This window comes from Xenopus laevis, chromosome 6S (assembly GCF_017654675.1).
Source record: "Xenopus laevis strain J_2021 chromosome 6S, Xenopus_laevis_v10.1, whole genome shotgun sequence".
Taxonomy (NCBI): Eukaryota; Metazoa; Chordata; class Amphibia; order Anura; family Pipidae; genus Xenopus; species Xenopus laevis.
This window is the reverse complement of record NC_054382.1, coordinates 91112445-91136198: the sequence shown is the minus strand read 5'-3', so window position 1 is coordinate 91136198 and position 23754 is coordinate 91112445. Positions and strand designations below refer to the sequence as shown.

Here is a 23754-nt window from a genome sequence, read left to right as displayed (position 1 = left end):
AAATTTTTGAAAATTCGAATATTCAGCTCGATCCTTGATAAATCTGCTTTGTAACCTGGGGCTGCAAGGAACAAGTGGAAGAAGATTGTGAAATGGTGCTCCTCCAAATGTACCCTGGGCTGGTGCAGTTTTCAATGAAAAGGAGCACCGGCCCAGAGCCATAAGTAAGTGATTATTATCACCAGAGAGTATCTAACAAATTGGTACAACTCAGTAATTAAACTGCAAATCTGTCACTTGCCTCAAACTATTCATTTATATTATGAGCGCAAAATGTTGGTGTGGGTTTGTCGGCTGTCAGATTATGTGTGTTTCTGGTTTTGAGTGTGGTAGTTTTTAGTTACATTGATGGCTGTTGTATAGTGATTCTGGGAGACGTTAACTTTTGGGTATAATTTAAAATTCGGTTAATATAAAATAAGATTTGCTTTCAGTTACGGTAATTAACTTCTGACATTTAGGCTCTAATGAAATAATGCTTCATTTGAGATGTATAATGCTTTTGTTTTTTAAACCAGTAATAGATATTAAACCAACCTGCCGGTGAGGAGACCACCCTTGTTTAAATGGAAAAAGCATGTCGATCACACGATGAGCTATGGGATATTTGACCTGCAGGCCTTCTGTTACACAACCCTAGTGTAACTGGCAAAATCTGTTATTTTGGGTCCATACATACATAGCTGATCATAAAGTTTAGTTAGATACTGTGCACATCACACACATATTCTTGTTCCATAGTTGGGCTGCACCATGTCCCTTTAACTGTAAACTATTGTTATGCAATATACAGAGTGACATCTTAATCTACTCTATATTAAGCAGCAGATAAAAAAACATTTTGTATGCTTGCCTATTTGTGGCACAGTTTTGGTTTGTGAGCATAGCCTAATTTCCTATAGCACTGTCATGAATGCCCCACCCCTTGCTTACCTGTTCGTGCACATATGCTGGTTTTTTAATTTTGGAATCGGCTCCATTTTCACTTTAATCAATCCTTGTGACTCCACACACTCACTGGTGGCTCACCATAGTGATGTATATAGCCGATTAGTCATTACACTACAGCTAGTTCAAGAAAGGCTAGACTATCAAAGGGTAAATAGACTGTTCACTAGACAACTTGAATTTCTAGTCTGTTCAACTTTTGAGAAATATAATATATACCAGACACAAGCTATACGAACAGAAAAAAGACAGACATTAGTTAAAGGGCGCATATGCATATAAAGCTTCAATGTACATATGTACATTGACGTATAAGACCTTGCAAAAATATTTATGGTCACTTTTTTAATAGTGCAGTCATATTCTGCAGCTCAGAAATTATACATCATTGTATAGCTTTTTATTTTAGTAGGTGGTGACAGGTTCTCTTAATGTTTTTCCAATATGCAACATCAAATCTTCTCTGTGTTTTAAACAGATGCCTTTTCCCTGCTTATATAATTACTACCATCAACATATTTCATAGTAGGTAAACGTCAACTGTATCAAGGCGGTGACAAACAATGGTGGAAAATGACCAAATGAAGTCATTACTCTAGGAACCATGTGAAAGTATATATCAAGTTTTTCCAAAAAATGTGGTGCAAATCTAACATTTCCCACATCAATACCTATAGTAATGTATGGCAGTAGTGGAAAAAGAAGATACTCATCTCAGAGTTCAATGATGTGTATGAAGCTTTGAGCCTGCAGCCTTTTATAGTGCCCCCTGAATACTTTAAATATATTTATTTTTTAGAATAGAATGAGTTATTTCCTACCCAGTGAACAGTAGGGAAGTACTACATTCACACAAAACACTACATAACTCAAGGGGTGAATCACTTGCCAGCACCTACCAAATAATGTAATATATTTACCCCTTTACAGCAAGTGGTAGGAGTATCTTGGCAACAATGTAAAAAAGTTTTAGAATCTGCTAAATTTGGAGTATAAAAAGTTGATTGAGAATATAACAATTCAAATAAACGTGTTGGAAGTACGTTTTGTTCAGCCAGCAGCCCTCAACTTGATAATGAAGTATGTAGCTCAGTAGTCTGTAGAGCCACAAGTAAGAAGTAATTGCATTCAGCCAATGCATAAATTAGCACCTTGTAACAACAAGAAATAATTTACGTGCCACATCGCAAAGTGCAATTTGTGATGCCATGTATTTTCCCCATAATTCTAGCATACTTGTGGTTGCCAGGTGGGATCTGAAGCAACTGCAACCAATCAACAACTGACAACTGCATTTTCCAGTCTGGGTCACTTCATGTGCATCTGATTCTTTAGTTGCATGTCTGATGCGTTCAGTGATGCAACCAGGTAACCCTGAAGCTACCAGCTTTTTTTGTAGGTGGCAGTAGGCAGGTTCCCCTACATCAATAAATGGCCATCTATACTAAAGCACAAAGTGTCTGGTTAAAGAAGAATGAAAGCTACAGAGGCTGTTTATTGCCAATAGATTAGCCACAAAAGCGCAAGATATAACACTATTTATTCTGCAGAAAGCTTTACCATACCTGAGTAGACAGCTCTAGAAGCTCTGTTTGCTTAGGATAGTAGCTGCCATATTAGCTTGATGTGACATCACTTCCTGCCATAGTCTCTTCCTGCTTTCTCATAGCTCTGGGCTCAGATTGCAGCAGGGAGGGGGGAAAGGGAAGGCGAGAGGAGCAAACTGAGCATGCTCATGTACTGGATGTTTAAGCTGAAAATAAGAAGCCCATGTATACACAATTGAAGGAAAGAAATTAGATGTTTCTTTTTACAGAGGACTCAGAGCAGCATTACTTTAAGGGTTTACTGATGTATTTATTCAGACCTTTCTGCTAAAGCTTACTTAATTGTAGCCTTTCCTTCTCCTTTAATATAATTTTTCCACTCAGTTAACTATGGCCAATATGGCTGACATGCAACTGCACTTGTGGTCCTAACTGGCATCTAAAAGCTCTTGTGAATGATTTCTATTAAAGCATCTATTACACCTGCCTATTTGGGGATTATTTTTCTTCCCTTACAGGACAGGGACTGTGCCACTGACTAGGTTGATTTAACCGGCAAAAGGAGGCATAGCATGATCAAACACATGGTATGGATCAAAGAAAAAGCTACATAAAATCTAATGTGCTACAAGTTGAGTCGTTGACAGTGACACCATTAATTAATGATCTATGAACGGAAAGAGGATCAATACCTTTGGATGAAATGTCTGTGCTATGTAAATGTGCATCTCTAATACAAATATGTAATATTAAAAAAAAACAAAAAAAAAACGGTCAAAACAGCTCAGTAAGTCATAGTATCTGAACAAAAATTAAGCGGTCACCTATAACTGACTGAGGTGTATTATTAAGTACACATCCTTATCGTCTACAGCAAGTATTGCAAAAATTCATCATCAAAAAGGGTAGTACTGAAGAGGTTACTGACTTTCAACTATTGACTACTAATTTGTTTTAACTGTGCTCATATAAACTTAGGGTATATGTGACTTTGTTTTCATTTGTTTTCATTTCCAGATTTATTTTTTTAAAAAATTCCAATAAATCTTATTTTATCACAATTCCTAGAAATCCTATTTTATCACATTAGTCAAGCAATAAATTAATAATTTAAATCTTGTTTCCTTCCATCTGGGAATTCATAATGATAACAAGCAGGCAGGAGACATTTTGTGGACAGTTATTAAGACAAGCCTTGCATCAGTTCAGAATCTTGTTTGTGCACCAGAATGGGGGATCCGATGTCCATCCCCATGCCCTGGCAACACAATTAAATGGTGAAGAGAACAGGGGAATGTGTGGAGAGCTGTGACATTTAGGAAGTGCTGAATAGAAAGTGAAAGTAATTGTCTGCCCTGCCACTTTGCCTAAGGTGTAGAGGAGGGGCAAACAATATTTGATTGACAACAGAGATTTTTAAATGAGCTTACAACAGCTATGAATACTTTAATAAAAAAATTGAAATTTCATGTTTAATTTGAAAAGGACTTTTATTATACAGCTTTTTGTGTCTGAGTGACAGGTTCACTTTAAGGCAAGAAATAACAAAAAAACATATTTCTAAGTAAAACAATTGGTAATTGTATATGCTTCATAGGCCCTATTCATAGAACTAATGTTCAAAAAGGTCTATACTGTCCTTTAAAGAGCCAATTACATTTGGGGACGCAAGGTCAAGAAACAAGCGTGAGCTAACAAGGTCAATTTAAAGTGAAACAGAAACCTTTATGCGCAATGAAAGTTTGACTTTAAAACAATAGCCTACACCAGGGCTGTCCAACTGGCGACCCTCCCTTATGTGGCACTCCACATCAAAGTCTGACTGCTGTGTCTGTTTACCATTTGTAATCTTTTAAAGGTATCACTAGAGATTAATTGGCCCCTGCATAGGTTAAACCTCAAATTCACACCTGTGATCCCCCTGCATTGTTCACACTTGACACCTCTATTATTCACACCCTAAAGGCCTGTACTGTTCACACCTGAGACCCAGACTGAAACTGCCCACATTGTTCACCTGGTCACACTTTATTCAAAATGCTAATGGGGCACCAGCACTGTGCCACTGTATGTAGTTCATATTAGAGTGAAAGCTTTCCCTGTCTCCTGTTCTGTCTTCCCTATGCTCCCTGTGTTACTGTGTGTGTCATACTTTGCCTGCTATTTGCACCGTGTTTGCCATACTCTGCCTGACCTATGATCCCTATGGAACATACGCCTGGTATTTGTTCTGGAGGTTTGTTAGCATTTGGAAATTATTGTCAGGGGCCCCTAAGGTGTTAAATCATATGATGGGGTACTGTATTATACACAGGTGAGGAGAAGTAATAGGAGCTATTACTTGCTGGCAAGAGGGAGAAGGTGAAGGAGGGGGGTTCCACCTGACTGAGTGACCATGATTACTAAAACAAATTATTAAATAAACGCTTGAAAAAAAAAAAAAAACCCCATTAAAAGTGCGCCCCTCAATGATGGCGACCAGCCTTGAGCCCTGCAGTGAGCACCAACCATCGGGTTTTTGGTGTGCTATTAATGTGGACATGGTCTTGCTGGTAACATGGGTGTGGATTAAAGTGGGTGTGGTCTAAAAACAGAGAGTGGCTTCCATTATCGTCCCTCCACCATGTAGATTATAAAAAATCCGGCCATATAAATTGGACAGCACTCCCTACACAATCTCCCAGAAAACAATGCCACCCGTGTGTAATGCATATAAGTTGCACGGCCAGAGTTGGAACACTCATTGTGGAGATCTGAAACCACGGGTACTGTTGGGGAAAGAGGGACAGTCAAGACTCTTGTTAGGGGCCTTTATGGCTGCAAAAAGTTTGGTGGTTGCTCAAAAATAGATTGTGTACGGGCAGTCAAACGGGGGGGGGGACACAATGACTTTCTATGGGAAAATGTTGCACTCAGGCCTAACATTGCTATGCTTAATGCCAAACATTGGATAGAACAGTGTAAAGGTTGAACCAGTGGATTCTGGAGCACTAGAAACAGTATCTGTACAAAGAAGAAATGCTCATAGCCATCTGGGAGTCTGATGGTCAGGTCCTAGTTTGGCTAATGCCAGAGGAATGCCACCAGCCTCATAAAGATCTACTTTGCTAAGATGGAAAAGGGTCCTGACTGGTCTACACTGATCTCTAGTCTAGACCAAACTAAAAAGCTATAGAGCATACAGAAGTGAGCTAGGCCTGACTCCCTGACATCACTGTGCCGTCCCAAGATGCTCTGCGGCTGAATGGAAACACCACCAACAGTGTTCCAAAGGCTAGTGAAAAAGCCAAAGCAAAAAAGAGAGGACCAACGTCACAACAATTCTCTTGGTTTAGAAAGCAAACAGGGAGCCTGGCTACATGTGAGTAGATAAAGCAAAGCCAGTTAACAGCTTCTGACGAAAACAGTTTCAGAGGCCAGTTTCGTGTCGCAGGTTACGTCATCCCACCCATATAGCGACGCCGCATCCTGCGCGCATGCGTACTGTTGCTCCTTGGGAGCCTACTCACTGCGCCATCAAAATGACGGAATGCTGCACATGCGAGGTAGCCAACATACGCAGAACGGCATCCCAGCACATGCACGCTGCCTGCTATCTTCTGAAATTCGGTCCAGCGGTGTAATTGTGGTAGTTTTGTTCTCTTCCGTAGCCGCTTCCCGAACCTTCCAGGAGCTGCCATATCGGGTGGTACCCGGAGATGGGGCCTGGTGACGTCAGTTACGCGCCAACCAATCACGGCATTCTGGTATGTTCCAAACTGCCAGGTTGCAAGAGCAAGCACCGCCTTCCCTACGCATGGGCGGGGCTTCAGTCGCAATGATCGGTCGCGGCACACTAGTAACATATAATGTATGCGTATAGATGAGTTGAGCCCACGTGAGATCGAGAAGATGGTATATTCCATGGACTGTCAAACGGTGGCTCTTCAGTCACTATATCTAGTTCTCATGTAGGCGGGGGAAAGCTGAGAGTCCTAATCCACGAGCTGTTACAGAGCCGGCGCTGTGAGGCCATGGCGTATCACTAGTACAAAACCCTGTTATCAATATTCTATTGCGCTTAACCTTGCGGCCTTGGTTCTCTCCTCCCTACTTTACCCCTGGCCAATCCTCCTCGCTTCTAGCTAGGTCACGTGGGAAGCAAGTAGCGACCAATCCGGCTCCGGTCGTTGAGGGCTGTGTGACTGGAGGAGGGGAGAGACCCTGTAGGAAAGAGAGAGGGGTGTGAGCGCTGCTGTTCGGAGGCGATAGTCAGGCTTGTATATCCCTTGTTTTCAAACCGTGGCCGCTCGATGCCTGACTGACGGCGGAGAACACTGGCTCGAGGGACGTTCGAATAAGAGGGTGACTTGACAAGGCGCGCGAACTGGAGCACACTGACCCCCTATAAGGCTAACGTGAGGCGCTTTTAGCAGGTGAGCGGAGGGGGAGGGACAATTTTGTGCCCAGGGGTAGAGACCACTTTGTTTCCTGTTTTAGAGGGGTGTTTCCTGAATGCCCGACTGGGTACTGACAGTTGTAGCGGATGTGGAACGCCCCTCTCCATGGGACCCAGTGGGTCCAGTTTATAGCCCTCAGCTGTACGTGCTCAACTCTCCTCTGCTCTACTACGTTGTTTGTGGAAGCTAAGGGTTTGCATTGAGAACCTTGTACAACCGGCGGCCCAGGCGTCTGCACGTATCTTGTCTTGTTGTGGAACTCCCTGTACCCTCTGTCGGCCTTGTGTTGCGGGAAAACAGCGTTTAAATCGAGAACAGAAAGGAGGGAATGGGACCCCCCTTTTATTGTACTTTACTTAGGTGCATTGTCGTGGTGTTTGCCATATTGTGCGAATAATTTGGGCAGTCTAAGCCACCGTATTTGTTTATGCTTTCTCTTTGTATCCATCATATTTCAGCTGGTGTTGAACAACAACTCCCAGTGCCCCTTCAAACGAGAGCTGTGCCTTTGTTGTTTGAATACTTTATCTTTGTATTATGGGCAAAATGCTTTAATCTAGCCACTTTCATGTCATCAAAGGCCTGTGTCACTCTAGACATGTTTTTCAATTGGACTGGGAGTTTAATACTAACCTAATACTATACATCTATAATATAAGACTGACCACATAGCCGTACAATGGAAAATATTCTTAGTTTGAGTATTTAATAGACATTTTAACATGTTGCGGTTAGGGAAACACCAAATATATAATTTTAGATTTTTTTTTTTTGATTTCAGAATGCTTGGTAAAATATTAATGAACCCAATGTGAACCCTAATGCACAGATTCAGATTGGAGCAAAATGAAAACTTTGCATTATGTGAAAAATTAGCACCTCACATGGCTTTAGGGTTCGGATTAGGTTTGGTTGAGCAAAGAATTCGGCCAAATCTGAATCCTACAATACTGCTGGGATTCGTCCAAATCTCAAACTGAATCCTGGCTTTGGTGCATAGTTACATGATGCTGCAGCTTTCATATCAAAATCTGAATTTTTCTCATGTTTAAAAAATAAAAAAAAATAAAAAGTCTGACCAAACTAGAATCCTGACTTTACCCTTAGTTATCATTAAAAAAAAAACCACGAAATAAAAAAATTCGATTAGGGGAAAAAAAACAAATTTTTCGGATTGTCGTGCAAAAAAAAATCAGATTTTTACAGATTTGACTCCTGAAAATTTTAAAATCAAAAATCAAATAAGCCCAAAATGTTTGGATTATCGTATCAAACCAGCACAGTCCATAATATCTTAATAAATAACCTCCTTAAAGGGCATTTAAAGGCAAAAAAATAAAATCCCATTTTTACTTTACTCTTCAATGAAAAAGAAACCTATCTCCAATATACTTTAATTAAAAAATGTGTACCGTTCTTATAAGAAACCTGACTGTATTCAGTGAAATAACTTACATAACCTAACTTCTCTGCAGGTAAACAATCATACTTATAAACAGCAGGGGGAGCCCTCGCCTTACTTCCCAGCCATGCAGAACTCCAGCAGTTTTGTTTGTTTCCCTGTAGAGCAGTCGGCGACTATGTAGAGATTTGTATTGGATTTTATTTTTCCCTTTACTGTTTCCAACTCCAGCTGCTGGGACAAAGATCATGGAGCCAGATTTAAACAGATAAACTGGGATTATATTTGGAGGATTATTTTGCTGCAGCCACTGGTTCTGCAGAGTTGGATAAGATTTGTATTAATTCAAAAACTATAAAATCCACATTAGATTACAAACAGGACCCAGTGCAGTCTGCATATTTTTATTATTAATCCACATTGCTGCATCTGCTTCTGGCAGATATTATTTGACTTGTGCTGTTTTGATAATTTGACTATCCATAAGCAGCCCATACCACACTGAGCATGTGCACAGTCTTGGTCTTGCAAAGATGTTTAACAAAGGTATAAGATGGTGACCCCCTGTGGCCAATTTCTAAGCATAAATCATTTGTTTATTAGGCTTGTGGTGCAGTTAGTTTATGTTAAGTATACAAAATACAGCATTTCTAGCCTTATTCTATTTTAGACTTTTCTTCCACAATACTGCATGGGAGCCTGAATGATTGGAATAGCAGAAAGTAATGAAGAGCTGAAGCTTTTCTACTTTCTTATGTCAATGCACCAAACATTGGCACACATGGGGCAGCAGAAATTAACATTTTCTAACCTGTATGATCCAACAATATCCATAGTATATAGATATTGAAACTGATAATGTGTACAAAACATCTATTGCTATCTGTGCAGGTGTGGTCATCTTAAATCAGCAGTGTGAATGAAGCAATATCCTTGACAGTGTTTAGTACCTTTTAAAAAGGATGAAAAGTATCTGACCGTTGGGTTGAACAGAGCTCATTGAATCCCACAAAAGCTGTAATTGGAGCTGTTGCTTGGTTATCCACCTTGTATGGCCACTCTGCAAGCATCTTAAAGGACCAGTAACATCAAAAAATATTTTTAAAAAATTCGTTAGAAAACAACGAAAAAAAACACCAAGACAAATTAAAATTTCAAAATTGCAAAGCCTTTATTAAGAAATAACTTACTGAAACTCCACTTCCTGTCCTCTTCTGAAACGGCGATATGGCGACCATCCACATCGCAGACATCCCCTCTGGGCGCATCTATCAGCACAGGAGCGTTACATCGCAGGAGCGTTACAAGCGGTGTGCGGCTGGTGCCGGCCGGTGTCTGTGTGAGGCGCAAGAGTGAGCGCACACTGACAGCCGCACACTTTTTTCACAGGCAGCAGCAGCACTCGGCCATTCTCATGCACGGATTGCATCGCGCCGCTGCTCGGAAGCCTCCTTAGTCCCGCTCTGGAGAGGCTGCTGGGATTGTACCGGTTCCAAGTCGGAGCGATAGAGGCTGTCAGTGTGCGCTTACTCTTGCGCCTCACACAGACACCGGCCGGCACCAGCCGCACACCGCTTGTAACGCTCCTGCGATGTAACGCTCCTGTGCTGATAGATGCGCCCAGAGGGGATGTCTGTGTGCCCTGCCACCCGCCTGGGGCACTCGCTAAGAATCGCCTGCTGCTGCAGGGCTGGATTAGTAGGAGGCTGAGTCCGTGCAAGATCTCCCCAGAGGCGCGCTGCTCTGCACAAGGATGTTCCGGGAGCACACCGGGCACTTCAGCTCTTCATCCAGCCGTCTGCTTTCCAGCACCGTCTTCCTGCTGTCAGAAGCCTATGGGAGCTAGCCAGGGAGGACAAATCCAGCACCGCACTATGGATGGTCGCCATATCGCCGTTTCAGAAGAGGACAGGAAGTGGAGTTTCAGTAAGTTATTTCTTAATAAAGGCTTTGCAATTTTGAAATTTTAATTTGTCTTGGTGTTTTTTTCGTTGTTTTCTAACGAATTTTTTAAAAAACATTTTTGATGTTACTGGTCCTTTAACAAAGGGTTCAGATGTTAAGGCCAATGGTGCACAGACCAATTCCATGCACCCTGTTACCCTGTATATTAGTAGTGCAATGGATCTGTATGACAGTAGCCTGCAAGCAGGGTCGGACTGTGGGGGTTCAGGGCCCACCGGAGCTGCTGTTGCAGGGCCACCCTCCGCTGCAGCAGGCCCCCCAGTTTGCGCCAAGCACGTGCTTTTGGACTTGCGAACGTATTGTGTTGGGACGGTCTCCAGCTGCAGAAAAAGTAAGCTCGGTGCGGATCTGGGCCGACAGGGCCCAAAAGAGTCTGGGGCCCACTGGGTTTTTTTCCGTTGTCCCGCTGGCCCAGTCCGACCCTGCCTGCAAGTATGGGTATTTTTGGCTCGTCACACAATTGTTGCTCAGAAACATGAGCCTGCTAGGTCAGTGCGATGAAAGTGAAGGGTGGGCTTTGCACATATAGCCACACCCCATGTTCCCCCCCACCCACCCGTTTGAAATTGTCCAATGTGCCATTTTCTTTAAAGCACACTTTATTGCACCTCTGGGCTAATCCTTGCCTTGCAAATTATGTTAAAAGGGTAGATCACCTTATAAATTAGCTTTATATACAATGTAGGCAGTGATATTGTAAGGTAATTTGCAATTTTGCTGGTTTTCTGATTGTGTTACCGGCACCAGTTTGGAAGCAAGAATACAAAATACATAGAGAAGTTGGACTGAAAGAGGAGGCATTCTAATAATTAAAAATAAATAAGAATAATGATAACATTTAGGTTCCTGGGGTTAGTGAACCACGAAAACTTTAAAGAAAGGAGCAGTGGGGCCTTAAAACATTGCAAGGCACAAGGCTATATCTATCTATGCCTTTGTACCTTCCTATTCCTGGCTGCCCCAAGCTGCCAAATTACAGACTCTGTTGGAACTGGCGGCACAAAACAAAGATAAGCAAAGTCTGTTCATTATCAGATGTGCTTACCTTTGTTTCCTGAAAACCAAAGGGTTTATTATAATGTCATCTTTTTAGTTTTTTCTTTTTTAATGCAAAATGTCTGTTTCAAATATTCCCAGAGTTGCTTTGGTTTATGAGGCATTAATGAAGCCTAATAAACCAAATTATCACATTCACACTAGAGATTTCTCAAATGTTTTGAGGGAGCTTGTTTTGCTTGCGTTTGTGCTGCTTATTGAGTGACTGGATAAATATATTTAGAATGATTGAGGCTGAATTTGTGTGCTTTTATGCCATGCTGATTTGTTTGTGCCAGCGTAGGAGGTGTTGTGGCTGTTAGGGGTGTTCTGTTGCTAAGGATTGGTGCTTGGAGAGCAGCAAGAATGGCTTCTGATTGTGTCACTGCCCATCTGCCTGCATTACTGTCGCTCTAGGCTGCTGGGATCTTCCCTGCCCAACCCCCATCTTCAATGCTTTTACTTTCCCTTTTATTGTGTGTATATACACTGACATGTTGTATTTATCTGCAGCGGGAGGCAGCTCTTTATCCTATGTTTTCTGGTGTGTTTTTTTTTTCCAGCTGGACTTGCCCTTCCTTAACAAAGCAATGCACAGTTCTATAGCATTACGGAGGCTTTTGTGGCTGTATCTAAACAACAAACTTAACCTTGTCCTTTATCCAGCTCTCCCTGTAACTATAGCACAGCTGCAGATGCCCATAATTTTTGCAAGCCGTCTTTTCTATAAGAGGTCTTGTTTGTACGTAGCATAATTGTGTTTGCATGTAAATTCTGTAGAAGAATTCAGTGGTGTGATGAAAAGCAAAAGGGAAGAAAGGGGGTGTGTTTCATCTATCTCCACAGGCGAGCGTTTAGAGACAATGCAGCCCAGGCATGAATGCCGCATAAAAATTTAAGAAATGGCACATTCTAGCGGAATGCTTGCCAGGAACTGTAAACGTTCGTATATAATGCTTGATATTTGGGATTGATCGTTAATCCACCACTTTTTGTTGTGTATTCCAACGGATTATTGTTTATTGAGGCCTAAATTCAGCACTCGCAAATCTTTGACATCAGGGCAGCATCATTTTTTTCCATTTCAAGCAATCCTTTGCTTATTTTGTTTTGTAAACAATATTTTACTTATATAATTGGGCATCCTTTTCCAAAATATTCTGAAGATACATTTTGAACTTATTCTATAAAATCACATGTTAAATTGCCATCACTGATAATTGCACAGTAACTTTTATATTGCAAGCACATTTTATAACATAAATGTGACGGTAAGCACTAACTATTTGGGCCCTTTCTAAACCAGAGGCGAAAGGGGCCTTTTTTATTCTTGTATATGTAAATTTCTGAATAGTCTATATGTTTGATTTATGCACCCTTCTTTTGTAAACCCTGTATTAATTGGTTGCCATCTTATGTGTAATATCTATTTTTTTTGATCCTCTGAAATACATACAAACGTTATATTTGTTCTATATTTCAACAGAACAAAAAATTAGGGATATCTCAACAGAACAAAAAATGAGGGAGGAAACTGGGATCTAAGTTTGAATCTTTTGCCAAAAAATGTAAGTGTTTTAAAGTAATGAAAATATCATGTAATGTTGCCATGCACTGGTAAAACTGATATGATTGCTTCAGAAACACTACTATAGTTCATATAAACAAGCTGCTGTGTAGCAATGGTGGAAATTGAAAAAGGCTATCTAGCACAGGTTTAATAGTGGATAACCGATAACACCATTATGTTCTACAGAGTTTATCTGCTGTCTGCTGTGTAACCTGAGCCTTTTTTCCTTTGAATGGCTGCCCCAATTGCTACACAGCAGCTTATTTATATGAACAAAAGTAGAGTTTCTGTAGCAAACACATCCATTGTACCCGTGCAGGGCAATACTGCATTATATTTTTATCACTTTTTACTGTCCCTTTAAAGGAACAGAAACGCCAAAAAATTAGTGTCTTAAACGAATGGAAATATAATGTATTGTCACGCTGCAGTGGTAAAACTGGTGTGTTTGTTTCAGAAATTCAACTATAGTTTATATTAAGCTGCTGTGTAGCCATGGGGGCAGACATTCAAAGCTGGAAAAGGAGAAAAGGCACAGGATACACAGCAGATGACAGAACGTAATGGCTGCCCCCATGGCTGGTTGTTTATATAAACTATTGTTGTTTCTGAAGTAAACCCACCAGTTTTACCAGTATAGATCAGCAGTATATTCTATTTTAATTTTTGGTGTTACTATTCCTTTCGTAACATACTCAATATGGATGGAACTGTCCAAACACCTGCCTGCTTAATATAATACTGTATTCCAAAATACAGTCTGCAGTCTACTCTCTTCTGGGCAGGCTTTCTTCTAGATCTTGGTACATTGTTGGTAGAATTTTCTTTCATTCAGCTGTAAAATCATTACTGAGACTGGGATATAATGAGTATCAGGCGTGGCTCACTCTCTGAGCTCTAGTGCATGCCAGAGGTGATCTCTTGGGTTGACATCAGGACACTTTGTTTGATCAGTCAAGTTTTTCCACTCTCATCTCAGCAAGTCAATTCTGTATGGTCCTTGTTTTGTGAATAGTGTTCTACTGCTGTAAGGGCCTTTGCAAAACTGCCACTATGATAAACAGCCCCAGAATTCTACTTGATTCATACATTCATAAGTACTCAGGCAGACGGCAATGCCCTGTTATCTCCAAAGCCAAACTTGTCCATGAAGACTTCTAGAGAACACCTTTCCATCACTCAATGGCCCGTGCACCACTCAAGCTGCCGCATGGCATGTTTGTGTAAGTTTTGAATGTGGCTGCTCATCCATAGAACCCATGCTTCATACACATTGTGCTTTTGCTAACCTTACATTCATAGGCTTTTTTTACAGTTCCAGCTCCAGATTTATATTCAAAACAGTCCCTGGCATTTTAAATGGCTATTATGTTATAAAATGGCAAATTCCAAGCAACTTTTCAATTGGTCTTAATTTTTTATGTTTGATAGTTTTTGAATTATTCGCTTTCTTCTGATTCTTTCCAGCTTTCACATGGGAGTCACTGACCCCATTTAAAATCAAATGCTCTGTAAGGCTACAATGCCAGTCTCTTATTCAAACTCTAGCAACCAAATTGCCGAAACTTCAAACTGAAGAGTTGTTGAAAAAAAAGCTAAATAACTCAAAAACCACAAATAATAAAAAATGAAAGCCAATTGCAAATTGTCTCAGACTATAACTCTCTGCATCATACTAAATGTTAAAGCTGGCCATAGACGCAAAGATCTGATCATTCGACTCCTCGAACGATCAGACTTCCACCATCTCCCGACCTGCCACTAACCAATCCCATCAAATAAAGTAGTAAAAGAACAGATCAGCCGATGGTCTGCCCCTGACAGCAATCGTACGAAAGTTATGTCCGAAAAAGCTGGTGATAGTCTCCCACTGAAAATCGTACGATCGGCAATACATGCAGAGATGATATCGGCAGCCTACAGAAATCTTTTAAACTGTCCGATCAACCAAATGACCCGTCTCCGTGAGACGAAAAATGTCTCTCTACACAAGGTCTGAAAATCGTATGAATCTAGGATTCGCACGATCAAATCTTTGTGTCTATGGCCAGCTTAAAGAGGTGAACAACCCCTTTAAGTACACATAGCCCAAACAGCCCCAATAGCCCATTAAGGGCTTTAGCACACGGGCAGATTCGGGGAGATTTAGTCGCCTGTTGACTAATCTCCCCGAACTTCCTTCCGCCTGCTAAAATGAAAAATCGCCCGCGGCAATACACTCGCGACGCTTCAATTTCCGAAGTTGCCTCAAGAGGAAACATGGGGCGACTTCGGAAATCAAAGCGCCGAGAGTGCATTACCGCAGGCATTTCTTCACTTTAGCAGGGGGAAGGCAGAATCTGCCAGTGTGCTAAAGCCCTAAATAGTGGCTGTGTATGGCATCAGTTAATGTATGTCTACCTTAAAGAACAGTAATTGATAATGTATTGTCGACCTGGTGTTTCAGAATGATTATTATAGTTTCTATATACAAGCTGCTGTGTAACCATGGGGGCAGCCAAGCACAAGACAAATAGCAAATAGATAAGCTATGAAGAATCACATTGTATATAGGATTGCGATCCTGACTGTATTTTACCAGCATAGACGGTAAAACACCTGCCAAGGCCGGGGATGGTATTACAAATTTGCCGGCAATGTAGCTGCCAGTAAATTTGTAATAAAACACCCCTCAGCCCGCCCCCAGTCCTCTGGAACGTAACTTTTGTTCTCCTTCTTGAAATGTCCGTGATGCGACCCCGCCCCTTTCACAGCATGACCACGCCCCTTTGATGTCCGTGATGTGGCCCACCCCTTTTATGTCATGGTCACGCCCCCTTTGAAACCACAATCCGCCCCTTTTTGTTCCAGTCGGTAAAAATTTTTGAAAAATTTGGCAACCCTAATTGTAAACTACAAGTCTTGTATTATCTGCTGTGTATCCTATGCCTTTTCTCCTTTTTCAACTTTAAATGGCTGCACAGCCCTTGTTATAAACTATAGTAGTCTTTCTGAAGCAAAAATACCAGTTTTACCGTACATTATATTTTAAGTAATTGAATACACTTTCATTTGTTGGTGAGATCTTTAAAATTGTGGTTTGTGTTGAATGTAGAAACCAATAATATGACAACTGCCTGGGTGAATTTTGGTGCTTCTTGCTCAGCTGAAAAATACAGACAGAAAATTTGCCCCATGTTGTATAGGCCTTTATAATGCATGTGTAAAGAAGTCCAAACTACAATCTGTATTTATTTATTTGGTTCAGCTAAGGCCATTGTGTGTGTAAAACGTGCTAGGGGAATTTTCCAGTTATGATTACCTCTTTAGCAAACAACAATTGGCCCTGTCCGATAACAAGTCACCTCTGCAACACTCCCCTAAATATTATCTTTTAAGCCAGTAATTCTTATATTTAGTGGAACAAACTAGCGGTAGTATATTGGGTCATGTTGTTGTCCCCCCTGGAATTATCTTATTTGCCTGTGCTTACAGACTCTTCTATTTATTTGTCTTTTGTCTGGTAAATACAGAGATATTTTGTGAAAGTTGCTGGATGAATGGTAAGTCTTGACTAGCCTGCCTAGACAGCTATGGGTCAGGGCTGCAGGCTGGGAACATTTCAGTGCAGTCTGTTGGCATTAGTATAGGAATGTTTCATATTCTGCGCTCCTACAGCCTGGCTTTTTGCTGTTAGCTCATCCCCGAGGCAAGCTGTATTAGAAAAGGGCATGTAATTAGACTGATCCTCACTACGATTTGGAATACTGAAACTGAATTTGCAATGATGATAATAGCTTGTATAAACAGTTCGGTAAATTCTTAAAATGGCAACACACGGGGCACCCCCTTTGTTTATTTTTTCTTTAGTTGGGGGGGGGGGAGCTTTTGGTGACATGATCATCCAGCTTGTGTGCTATGCAAGTAGGTCACAAAGGGTCTGTGGAGGAGTGCTGGCTTTCTGCTACTGTTAAGCTCCCCATAGACGCAACGATTCTTCTTGCTGTACGACCGATTTTAGGGAAGTCCGACCAATCCTTCAAAATTATCGTGCGGTTAGTGAGATTCGAACGATCGTACATCTTACGATTTTTCAGCCTGCATCTGTCAGGAAATTGATCGGCCAGGTCAAATAATCTTTGTCGGTCCCAGTGCAATCTATCTATGCAGGGGCGTGCCGCCAATGAGGCAAGCTGAGCCGCTCGCCTCAGACGGCAGCGCCTGAAAGGATTCCAGGGGCGGCAAAAAGACGCTCCTGCACCTTTAAGAGCCGAATTTTCGGTTTTTGAACCGGAAATTCGGCTGTACTATTGCGAGAGAGCGCAATTGCGCTCTCCGCAATAGTGTGTCTGCCTCCCCTCCCGACACGTAAGCTGGTGAGGGGGGACGGCATTGCAGGAGCCGCCTCAGTGCGGCTCCTTAGTCAGAATCGGCGCTGTATCTATGTTTGCAGGGCCAAGCAGGCAGCTCCCCTTTGTTTTCCTGGCAAATTGGTCTTTTTAGTTGATGGTCAATGATGATGGTTAAAGGTGCAGTATATTTCCTTTTCATCATTTAGTTTAAAGGAGTTGTTCAGTATAAATATAAAAACTGGCTAAATAGATGTGCAAAATAAAAAATGTTTTCAATATAGGTAGCCAAAAATGGCATGTATAAAGGCTACAGTGACTGGTTGTGATAGGCTGTGCAAAATAAAAACTGTTTCTAAATGTAACCTATAAAGGCTGGAGTGACTGGATGTCTAAGGGCAGAGACAGGGAGATTAGTTGCCTCAAGAGGAAACTTCAGGTGACTTCAGAAAACAAGGCGCTTCAAGTGCCACCCTGCCGGCGATTTACATTCTAGGCAGGGGGAAGGCGGTTCAGGGAGATTAGTCGCCCCGAAGAAGAGGAGATTTGTCGCAGGGCGACGAATCTCCCCGAATCTGACTGTGTGTCTCTGCCCTAACATAAGTCAGAACACTACTTCCTGTTTACACCTCTCTTGGTTTCCACTGATTGATTACCAGGCAGTTTGTGGAGAAAGCACTCACGGCAATCGTCTGATAAGGGAAAAATAATGCTTTACAGCATCACAATAAATTTGGACATCAACGTGTTTCTATCCACTGGGGACGTTGTCGGGATTAAACGTGTTTAGGTTGTACTGGTCAGATTGTTAGTATGTGTTTGATTTTGGCTGTGACTGGTGCCCTTTAACTGTTCTTAATTAATACATTGAGTTTCATTAAACGTGACCTGTTGGGTAAAAATGTTATCCCCCAACCGAAGGTGCGGTTCTGGTTAGGGGTAACATTAGTTTGTTTTTTTTTTGTTTATTTTTTTAAATTCCCCCCCTGCCATCGCTTTGCTACCCGCACCGGGAGGGAGCTCCCCAGTGCGAGCAGCCATGTCCGGTCTCCAACGTGTATAATGAAAATGGGCCACTTTTTTTTTTTTTTTTTTTTTTAAAAAATACTTTTATCCAACCTTTGGTTGGGGATAACATTTTTATCCAACAGGTGCCCTTTAAAGGTGGCTGTTACAATTGATACAATAGTTGCAAATATTCCAGCAATGCTGCTAAGAAATGTATCAACTAAATGTTGCAAAATTGTAACTGTTAAGTCTGCACCTGAATTACTGAGCTGCAACACTCAAAACACCAGAGACATGAACCTTAAACTTTAAAGTTAGTTTTTGAAAAAACAGTAAAAAAACGGAGCGTAATTGAAAAAAGTCTTTATTTCTTGGAAACAATCTGAAAACAATGGGACAGAAAAAAAGTGTTTGGAAGGCGAACAACCCCTTAAAGACAGACCTCTGTCTTGTTGCATTCAATTCAATATCAAGTAAATGATATGTTTCAACTTGCATACAATGTCAACTTAAGAACAATCCTGTACAGACCCTATCTCTGATGTGAACCCAGGGACTTCCTGTATTTATGCTGATGTCAGTGGTTTTGACCTACTGGCTGGCAAAGCCACATGGTTTTCAGTGTATAATCCAGGTCTCGGACAACCCGTAGTGCTTTTCATTATTGTAAGTGGGGAGGAGCACAGTTACTCAGCAGTGTTTTTATTGGTGGAATGCCTAGTGTTAGCCTGTATGCACTAGTGCATTTTTTGTCCATTTTGCATTACAGTCAATTAGGAGGTGTCAGTGGGCACTTTATTGGCTGAAATATGTTCTGTGCTTTCAGCTTTAGTCTTAAAATGTTTTATTTCTAGAGGAAATTTTGAATGCATAGGTTTGTGTTGCTTTCTACTTCTTCACTGCGTACATCTTGTTGCAGAAATAAACGCCCACTCACTGTCTTAGGTCCACTGATTCAGAGAGCATATTCTCATTTCTTGCATTCTTGAGGAAAATAAAGATATTTTAAAGGGACAAAGATGTTTAACAAGTGCTGTGCTGTACTTTTTCATGATGCAACTTATTGACAGTCCCATGTCTTTGCCAGCTTTATCAGATACCACTGCTGTAAGTGTTGTGGCATGTCAGTAATCCAGTAGGCTTATGTGACCCTTCTTAAGGTATATTGTGAAAGTGCTTTTTTTCTCTGTAACCTATTGTAAGTACCAGAGCACTCTGCTAAAGCTATCATAGCCCTGTGGCGAGCTTGGGGAAACTGCTCCATCTCTCCAGAGATGCACTGACATAACAAGACAATCTATGCAGCAAAGCATTTATACATATTATATAGGGGATAATGCGTGCGTGCGTGCGTGTATGGGACTCCATTTTATCCAAATAATACAAGTTTTTAAAAATGATTTCCTTTTGCGCTGTAATAATAAATAAAACAGTACATTCTACTTGATCCAAACGAAGATATAATAAATCCTTATTGGAAGTAAAACCAGACTGTTGATTCTATTTAATATTTATATGATTTTCTAGTATGATATGAAGATCCAAATTCTGCAAACCCCACGTTCCGGGCATTCTGGATAACAGGTTCCATACCTGTATTATATATAACTAAGGGCAGCAAATGGTGCAGTAAATAATTTTAAATACCCCTAGGTGTGCTTTATTAAAGCAGTAGTCACTTTGTAGCACTTGCTTTACTGCATTAGTTATTTTATGGCTTTGATGTCACTTCCTATTGTGTTAGAATGGTAGAATATAATGAATGATGAAGTGATGTATATGTAACATTACCTTAATAAATGGATATTGTAATAGGAATAATTAATTTTAATTCAGAAATGTGTCATTTTTAGAGATTGTGAAAATGAAAGTACTTTTCTTTTGCAGACTTGTGTTTCTTCAGAGTTTACATGTAGCATTGGAACATTTTTGCCCTATATGGATTGTAATGATCAAGTAGTGCAGGTGTGTGGGAGTTGTGATTTATCATGCATCCTCATTGTATGGTGTGTTTTTTTGTTTTTTTTTATATATATTAAAGGAGAAGGAGAGGGACCGAAGCAGTTTATTGTTAATAGATTGGCCACAATAGTGCAAGCTATAACACTAGTTATTCTGCGGAATGCTTTACCATACCTGAGTAATCGGCTCTAGACGCACTCTTTGTTTGTTTTAGGATAGCAGCTGCCATATTCACTTGGTTTGACATCACTTCCTGCCTGAGTTTCCCTGCTCAGTCATAGCTCTTGGCTCAGATTACAGCAGAAAGGGGAGGGGGAGAGGAGCAAACTGAGCATGCTCAAGCCCTGCCCTGGAGGTTTATGCTGAAAACAGGAAGTCTAATTCAGAAGCTCATGTGTACACAATAGAAGGAAAGAAATGCTTTGTTCTTTTACTGTTATATTTATATAGACCTTTCTGATAAAGCTTACTTAATTTTAGCCTTTTCTTCTCCTTTAAGAGAGGGGATTTTTCAGTGTACATTTCCTGGTCCTCTGTTTCATATGTAATCAAGTATCAATGCAAGTGCGTGTTTGTATGTGCGTCATATAGATATATATATATATATAGATATATATATATCTCTTAACCGTTCAGTCTGCATACGCTGTATCAGTGTCTTTCACTTCCGGGTGCTGGGAAGTGGTTGTAGTAATAGAAGAAAGCCATAGTCTCACGCACTCCAGTTAATCACTTGATTAAAATTTTATTTATATTAAAGCATTAACATTTCGGCTCATGGGCAGTTTGCGCGGTTTTGTAAAAAACTAACCGCCATATAAGCTAGCGGTTTAAGCTTAGGCAATGAATTTGAAGTGTAAAGTTACATGAAACCGTGAAAGTTAAAATGGTAGGAAACATTTACTCGGTCATACTGTGCAACTCACTACCTATACTCGTGTTCTGTGTTTTATCAGTGGAAATTTCCATCTTTCTGTCTGTACTTCAGTACATACCAGTGTAAACATTGGAATCTCATGTTGTGGCTTAATGATTATGTTCTGTCTTTTTCAAGAATTTGCAATTGTTGTCTCCATATTTAACCACCAAGAGTAAATTGCTCGTTACTGTAATTTTTTTAAATGGGGAAACTGTTGGTACAGGTATGGAACCTGTTATCCAGAATGCTCAGGACCTGGTATTTTCCAGATAATGGGTCTTTCCATAATTTGGATCTTCATACCTTAAAGTGATACAGACACTAAAAATGTATTTCAAAATACTAATCTACATGACAAGTTACCTATAGGTCATGTTGATCGTTTTTTGCTGGTAGTTCTGCTTTTGTAAGTAATTGTTACTTGAAGTTCCTAAACCTGACTGTTTTGTCAACCTGACAGTTACAGTTTCTAATGATAGCGGACTCCTGCTGCACAGATATAGCAGCCCCCCCATAGGGAAAAAGGGGGTAAGAAAGGTAAAATGTAAAAGCATCAGGCAGATACTTTTAAGGCAAAATTATAAATAGCATTCAAAGATAATGTTATGATAAATATTATGAAAGGTTTATTTTCTGGTGTCAGTATCTCTTTGCCTACTAGAAAATCATGTAAACATTAAATAAACCCAATAAACTGGGGTTGCTTCCAATAAGGATTAATTATATCTTATTTTGGATCAAGTACAAGCTACTGTTTTATTATTACAGAGACAGATGAAATACATTTAAAAAAATGTGGATTATTTGATTATAATGGAGTCTTAGGGAGATGGCCTTTCCGTAATTTGGATTTTTCTGGATAACTGGTTTTCCGATAACAGATCCCATACCTGTATATGTTTAAATTTGCATGTTAGCTTTAGACTATGGTGACTAAACAGAGGCAGTTTGCAAGGTTTTATTTGAGCTCCGATAATTGTTTAACTAGCATGGCAGCAATCTAGTGAATAATATACAGAGGAGTGTTACTACTGGTTCTGCTTACATGAACTCTGATAATAAGCTGCTTCATGGCAAACTTTTACTTGTGTTTCAGTTCTGTTTAAAAAAAAAAAAAAGTGAGAGACTGAAAGTAGCCTTCAACAGTTGATTAAACCACTAACTGGCAAACAACAAAAACACCATCGATATGTGAAATGCAGCATTTTTTTTCTTTAACTTTCATTGCATCTTCTTGTTTTTCCTGTTCCTTTGAGTAAAGGAAGGGGTTTGTTGGCATTTACTGCACTAAGGAGCATGATTGCAGACTTTCAAGGGATTTTAATCATAATGTTAAGGGACTACTTAGCTCAGATATTTTAGTAATACTTCACCTCTTTATTTAAACACCCATGCACAGATTTATTTTAATTGGCTTAAAGACAAACCAAAGCCATCAACTGAAAAAAACTCGAGTGAGTTCAGACATTTCTGCAATTGTCTGCACATGAATCCGTGAGGCTCATGCTCATATGCAATGTCTTCACTAAGGGCACTAATAGGAAAGAAACAACACTGTATGCTCAATAAGACTTGTTTTTTTCCAGTTAATTAACATTGGAGACAAAACCTCACCGGTGATGTTGCCCACAGCAACTTGTCAGATCTTAGCTTTTGTTTTCTAACTTTATCTCCCACAAGTGTTTTTTTCTTATTTTCAGAAGATGGCTTCTGAAAACCTCGTTGCTTATGCCCGTAAGCCATCAGTTTTACTGGTTTAAGGGCATATTTATCAACATTGGAGACAAAACCTCACCAGTGATGTTGCCCATAGCATCCAATCAGCAATTAGATGTGAACAGTCACCTATAAGGGCAGAGACACATGGTCAGATTCGGGGATATTAGTCGCCCGGCCGACAAATCTCCTCTTCTTCCGGGCGACTAATCTCCCCAAACTGCCTTCCCGTCGGCTAGAATGTAAATTGCCAGCGGGTTGGCACTTTGAGCACTTCGTTTTCCAAAGTCGCCTGAAGTTTCCCCTTGAGGCAACTTCGGATAACGAAGTGCTCCGATTGCCATCCTGCCGGCGATTTTCATTTTAGCCGGCGGGAAGTCAGTTCGGGGGGGATTAATCGTCCCGAAGAAGAGGAGATTTGTCCCAGGGCGACTGATCTCCCTGAAGCTGATCGCATGTCTCTGCCCTTATAGGTGACTGTTCACATCTAATTGCTGATTGGATGCTATGGGCAACATCACTGGTGAGGTTTTGTCTCCAATGTTGATAAATATGCCCTTAAACCAGTAAACCTGATGGCTTACGGGCATAAGCCAGCAGGTTTTCAGAAGTCATCTTCTGAAGATAAGAAAAAAACACTTGTGGGAGATAAACTGAATAAACAGATTCCCACAAAAATGAAGCTCATACATAACATTTTAGTATCCCAATACTGAACCCAGCTTGCCCCACCACCAATAATGCCCAGATGAGAAGTGCAGCTGGGTTCACATGCCATGCCATATCTTCTGCTGTAGCAGTCACACTTGAGGACGCTGTGTTGAATTCAGTCATGTCCTTTCTGTAATCACATGTTAGAAAAGATTTAGCTTTGAACATTTAGCCAAAAGTGGACACCTGCCTGTTCAGCCTTTC

General features: G+C 40.6%; 1 protein-coding gene across 8 annotated transcripts in view; it reads left to right on the top strand.

The window, feature by feature from the left end:
- The first annotated feature begins 6107 nt into the window (after positions 1-6107).
- ankrd12.S (ankyrin repeat domain 12 S homeolog) overlaps positions 6108-23754 on the top strand; it is a 57721-nt gene continuing 40074 nt past the window's right edge. For 3 of the 8 annotated variants that reach the window (XR_005962288.1, XM_018268764.2, XM_018268757.2), the window contains exon 1: positions 6368-6910. The gene's annotated coding sequence lies outside the window, so the exon portion shown is untranslated. Of the gene's footprint in view, positions 6242-6367; positions 6911-6953; positions 7076-7147; positions 7295-12822; positions 12905-13789; positions 14130-23754 lie in introns of those variants that run through there. The other 5 variants (XM_018268758.2, XM_018268760.2, XM_018268761.2 and 2 more) reach the window with 5 other exon arrangements.